This window comes from Pygocentrus nattereri, chromosome 1 (genome assembly GCF_015220715.1).
Source record: "Pygocentrus nattereri isolate fPygNat1 chromosome 1, fPygNat1.pri, whole genome shotgun sequence".
Classification (NCBI taxonomy): Eukaryota; Metazoa; Chordata; class Actinopteri; order Characiformes; family Serrasalmidae; genus Pygocentrus; species Pygocentrus nattereri.
The window spans coordinates 22,762,730-22,769,406 of NC_051211.1; positions in this window are offsets into that span (position 1 = coordinate 22,762,730).

A 6,677-nucleotide genomic window follows, 5' to 3' on the forward strand; every position below is an offset into this window, starting at 1 on the left:
TTTGGATCTGGATAGTTCTTTTCATGTATCAGATAATATAATATACAAAACAGCAAATAATCAATAATCAGTTTGTGTGTAATGTAGTAGTAGTAGTTCATTCTATAGTTGAAAGAATGAAATAGTTCTTTGAAATAGAATAGTTCTTTCATGGCATATCAGATTTGGCCACGTTTGGTTTGTCGTTTTGAAGTTTTGACTTTGTTTTTGTCTGGAAGAATCTGGAATCTGTTCCATACTTTTCTTGCATGTTTACCTTTGTGATTGTTTATTCTGCTTTTTCTTCTTCTTTTAATCATAATCACAAATGATTTCTAAACTAAGGATTATATTAGCTTATTACATTGTTATTGATGAAAAAAATTACAATGACCAATAAGAACCTCATCTTGATTACTGCAATGCTCTTCTCACTTCTCTTCCTCTCCACACTAAAAAAAAACAGCAACCAGTGCAAAGTGCAGCTGAATGGCTGCTTCCAGTTTCTTCTGTGTGTAACTATATTACACTCATACATTAAGATCTGTGCTGGTTACTCATGTCTCACCAGTTTACTTGTAAGGTACTATAACCCTGTTGCAAAGTTGGGAAGCCGTGCAATTCCCATTAGAAGGCAAAAATAGGAGGTTTTAAATGCAAATGTTTATACCGTAATAGTCTTCTTTCAGCATATAGGTGTTCAAATCTTGATGACAAATTTCTTAAAGGGGAAGAAACAAATAGATATTTAAAACACATTGTACATAATATATACTGTCACATTTTATAAGCAACTAGCAATGGCACTTTTTGTCAGAGGTGTGTAGAGCAACTTTAACATATTCAAGTGAAAATAAAATGTTACATAAAAATTACTTCAATGAAATAATGACTCCCACTAAAACAACTTAAATAGTGGTAGGAGTCAAAGGTATCAGGAAAAAGGCTAATGAGGAATCGAACCCAGGCCCTCCTCCTTAACACAAAATGAGCACAGCTCATTGCAAAACCATTTTTAACATAATATTAAGGATTTAAAAGTGTATTTCATTGAAGCATAATTTGGACACAGAAATAAACACATTTAAGAAGTTTCAGTATAAAATAAGCACAGTTTACTGTAAGCATAGTGTGATGAAGCACTGTTTCAGCACAAAATGAACACATTTTTAAGCATTCTTCATTAAAGTACATTTTAAACACAGCAGTAACACGTGCTCCTAGGACTATAGTTTTATCTTCATGACCATAGTATTTGTTTTAATGTAATATATAATCAGTACTAATTAGCACACCCAACATTTCCAAAGTATACTAAAATATAGATTCAGTAGGTAAAAAGTTAAATATAGAGCAAAAAGTACATATACTTGGAACATCCTGTATATACACTGCTCAAAAAAATAAAGGGAGCACTTACACAGTTTGTGTAAGTCATCCTCTAGTCCTTCATCAGTGGTCACAAGTTCTGTCAGCTAGACAGTTTTGGTTGGTGTACTCTTCTCAGTCCAGCAGTGACACTGAGGTATTACAGAATTCCAGCAGCACTGCTGTGTCTGATCCACTCGCACAAGCACAACACACCACCACCATGTCAGTATCACTGCAGTGTTGAGAATGATTCACTACCCGAACGATATCTATTCTGTGGGGATCCTGCAACTAAGGATCAAGGTAAAGGTGTGATAAGGAATTAGGCAAAGGAACCACAGTCTGTAATTGTAGAACTATAACGTGCATCTATGTGGTCAGTAGAGCTGATTAAATGGACAATGAGTGTAGATACAAAGAAAGAGGGTGTAACCTAATGCAATGAGTCACAACAATAGAGGTGCACTTCGAATGCAATGTCATATATCTCTGATCTTTTATCTTTTTCCCACCTTCACCTGTATCTTAACACAGATTCAGTATGTTCAAAGTTGTGTAACTAATAACAGATTGGCAGGTTTACAAAAACAAGCTTCATTTCTTTTTATAAAAGGCTTTTTATTGTTTCTGTTGATAATGCAGTCTTACTTTAACATTTCTTTTTCTCTACAATACACCCCAAACATGTTAGCTATAAATTCACAGATTTCCACTTACTGTATAGCTGCACTTTGTAGTTCTACAGTTACAGACTGTAGTCCATCTGTTTCTCTGACACTCTGTTACCCCCTTTTACCCTGTTCTTCAGTGCTCAGGACCCCCATGGACCCTCACAGAGCAGGTACTATTTGGGTGATGGATCATTCTCAGCACTGCAGTAACACTAACTAAGTGGTGTGTTAGTGTGTGTTGCGCTGGTCTGAGTGGATCAGACATAGCAGTGCTGCCTGGTTAGTGTATTTTACATTTAAAAGAAACTCTTTAAAAAAATCTACTAGACCTTTTGAAATTGAGCCAAAGTATCAGTCCTTGACTGAGTATATGAAATGCTCTGGAAATGCTCTGGACATTTTAATTCATGTCTCACCTTTTTTGTACATTGCCTGTGTTGTTAGCAGTCATGTTTTACATAATAGCGCTCGACATGCCTTACAATTATCTTCCTAAAGGAACATGAATTCAGATATATTGCTTTAATCAATCCATCCATCCATCCATTCATTTTCTAAGCCGCTTCTCCGTCAGGGTCGCGGGGGGGGGGTGCTGGAGCCTATCCCAGCAGTCTTCAGGCGGAAGGCAGGATACACCCTGGACAGGTCGCCAGTCCATCGCAGGGCAGAGAGTCCTTTGGCAAGACTCCTAACACCACCTTCACCTACCTGTGTAAAATGATCACTCTGTAAGTCGCTCTGGATAAGAACATCAGCCAAATGCCATAAATGTAAAATGTAAGTGGGTGTCTGATGTCCAGCAGTGGGCTGAAACAGGTGATTGCAATGGATTCAACTTCAGGCATGCATTATTATGTTCAATTTGATCACTGACTATATAACACGTTATGTGTTTATAGATACTCATAGACATGATTTTATAGAAAGTGTTACCAAGATTAATTCTACAGGAAGCTGGGTCTCCAGGAGCAGGGTTCACTTCTGATCCTGGACTACCAAGACCCTACATGTTGTAGTGTTGTCCTCTAACGCATGCAGTTCACCTCAGGAAGGGCTAAAATTTGCAGCACAGTGATACAACAGGACCAGGATTTAGACCCACTGATCTAGACTAATTATATTTGTTTGCTGCGGACAAAATAGTTGAAGACAAAAGCAGTCTTTTTGTAATGCTTTAATAGCCGACTTTTTTTTACCATTCATTTGTTTTACTGAATTTACATGCAGTGAACATTCTTCAGTACATTTAATAACAAGATGTACAGAAACACACACAAAAATACAGAGGGGTCCAAAAGTCTGAAAGAACAAACTTCCATGTAAACCTAGGAATTTGAACAAATAAAAGTCAAATCAAAAAGAGTCACTAATCGTTTATTGAACAAATTTGTGACACTGATCAGATTATGGCCTTGTTAAGTCTAAGATAATGTTTTCCACTGAAGCTCATGTTCAGTCAGGTCAGTAATGTGTTTGGTCTAGTCATCAGAAGCTTTCGCACAAATCTGTGGAGTCTGTTCAGTTCAAGTGCACAGTCATTAAAGGGGAACATGGAAAAAAACAATTACTAAAAATATTATTTTACTCTAATCTCAGACTTTTGGACCCCACTGTAAAGCAGTCTGTATTTTTTCTATTTCACTGATTGATGAACACAGACTTCACAGAGCAGAGGGAGCAGAGGGTTAGGGAACTGGCCCTGTGAGCGGAAGGTTGCCGGTTCGATCCCCAGTGCCGACAGTCCATGACTGAGGTGTCCTTGAGCAAGACACCTAACTCCTAATTGCTCCCCGGGCACCGTGGATAGGGCTGCCCACTGCTCCAGGCAAGTGTGCTCACTGCCCCCTAGTGTGTGCATATTTGCTAGTGTTTATGTGGTGTTTCACTTCACAGAAGGGTTAAATGCAGAGGTGGAATTTCCCCGATTGTGGGATTAAAAAAGTATCTTTACACTTTACACATTTACACTGTGATGGACAAACAGTGTGAATACGATGGTTTACTGTATTGTAATGTAACATTTAAAGTGAGAGCGCTGCTTAAGAAAAGCTCATGGTAGTAATAATTCTAGGCTGGACAATTCTGTTTGGAGATTCTAAATATTCAGGACTTAAGCCCCTAAAATGCAACCCTAACAGCACCAGCGGTGAGAAATAAAATATTGAAAATCTCAGCGTGTGAATAATCTTTGTATTTGTCTTTACACTCTCCAATCTGGGAATGACTGACAGTTTGCCACTGACAGTATAACATGTTATTAACACTACGTATAATGCATTATATTAACAATGCATAATGTATAATAAACATGGCTATAAAGTGTAATTCAGTGTAATTCATTTTTATAAATATTTATAACAATGTTTATAATGACTCATGAATACATTATAACATGTTATAAATGTGTTTATAGATGCTTACAAACATAACCTTCATAGAAAGTGTTACCGCAAACTCTGTCTGCACCAGGGTTTGGGTTTTTGTGATCTTTTCCCCATTTAGTTTGGCTGGTTTCGCACTGTAACTGCTAAACTGGACCAATTTACACATGTAGGTGTTTGTTTATCATTCAGACATATTGCAATTATGCAAGATCTGTTTACAACCATGAAAACAGAAAATAGAAGCACTTAACTTGATATCTGCTTCTTTGTGATTGATTTTCCAACTTTATGTACGTTCAGCAATCCATGTGCTAAAATCAAACTTTGTTATTATTTTGTTGCTGATCTGCAGTTATTAACAGCAGCTTGTGCTGCCAGAGTGATATGTGCCTGTAAAGAAGTGTTAAAACTATCTATCTATCTATCTATCTATCTATCTATCTATCTATCTATCTATCTATCTATCTATCTATCTATCTATCTATCTGAGGTGCACTGAGAAAAAAGTGCACTGTGGAGTTGACTTCACTTGTTTGGTGCAGGACAGCACAACAAATGTTTTGAGCAGTAAACTGAACAGGGATCACTTTTTTCAGGGGCTAGATTCAGTTCAGTTGATACAGACCTGAATACAGCTGGAGCATTAAAACATCAAAACGAATTGAATTAAAGAAAACGTTAAACAGGTCCACACCAAATAAGAATCCCCTTAGCTAGAAAATACTCAAACTTAGATGTAGTAAATTTACACAGTGTAGTAACAAACAGAGGCTAAGTACATTCAATCATATATCACAGTAAAACATTGTTTTTACCAGATCACTGAACTCACACAGGATTTAGATCTAATCCCATTTCTTTTTACCCCTACCCCTCATTTTTGAGTGTCACCCTAACCCCTTGGAACTGAGTTACAATTTGTAGTGGTTGAAATCTTGCCCTATGAAATGGTACAACCCTCAAAAAAAAAGTAATAAAAACACTTTATTACCAGCCTACTAGTGCTGCTCTGTAGGTGACCCGGCCCGTGTTCAGTGACAGCAGAGAAGGGAAAAGTTCAGCTCCTCACTACTAGGCTTCAGTTACATTTAGGGCATCAAATGCTTTCAAAGAGGGGTACAAGACAATGATTTATTATTACCCACCCCTAATTCTTTGGTGATACGAAGCTGAAGTCAACTGTTCACCAGATTCTTGTTAGAATTTTCCCGTTCCACCTTAAATGGTGCAGCAGTTATATTCTGACTCTTGAGGTGTCAATACTGCCAGACTATTTAAGGTGGAACGGGAAAGTTAGCTAGCTAGCTACTGAGACATTAGCATACCATTAGCAATTTTTTGTGCTTGTTATGAAGAAAACGACTACAATATGTTGAAATGGCATTAAATGAAGATAACACAGTGGGTATCGTCATTTTTTAAACAGAGAAATTATTTACATTTGTGTGTTTCTTTGGCCACTGGCACAGCAATCTTGCCGTTTTTTCTTTTTTTCTCATAATACATTTAGAATGTGCCTCTGAAAAACCTTCGTTTGGATGGCCATGTAGCCCTAATACTTTGCCCTACCCCTCTAGCTCATCAAAAATCGGGACACCCTAACACTAGACGTGAGCTCGCAAACCAGAGGACTAAGGGCTAAGTGGTAGGAGCAAGGGGTGAAAAGGAAGTGGGCCTTAGTATCTTGGAAATATCTGGGACGTGTCCTGAACTCAAAGAAAAGTAATGGGTCATCACCACAGTAGTTTTCACCAATAGGAGAGCTTGCATACTACTGAGAAAAACAAGTAATTATTGGTCACTTTTCTGCTGAGCATTTTAAGAATTTAACCCTTTTGTTTGTTTTGTTTGAATAAAAAATTACAGACATGTATTTTTTAGCTCCCAGAAATCATTAGGCCTTTTCTGGAAGCCTAGAAAGCACTGAGGGTTCCCCACTGTTTTTTAAGGAGACAGGGGTATGGTGCAAGGACTGGACAGGTTTACTGGAAAACAAAGCAACAGTAACCAGCAAAACAATAATTCAAACAGTCTGAATCAAATAATGAACCATATTAACCAAGAAGACTGGTTTCAGTTGATTTTCACCATTAACACATTATTAACCCTTAATTGATGTTATCAGTGGATCGTTTTTGTGTTACGTTATAATCAATTTTTGTCAGTGTGAACTTATATTAGTCATTTTTAACATATTTAGTTGAAATAATGTTTAGTTCTAAATAATTTATGATTATAATATTGTAATGACTCTCCAAAAGAACCATTATGA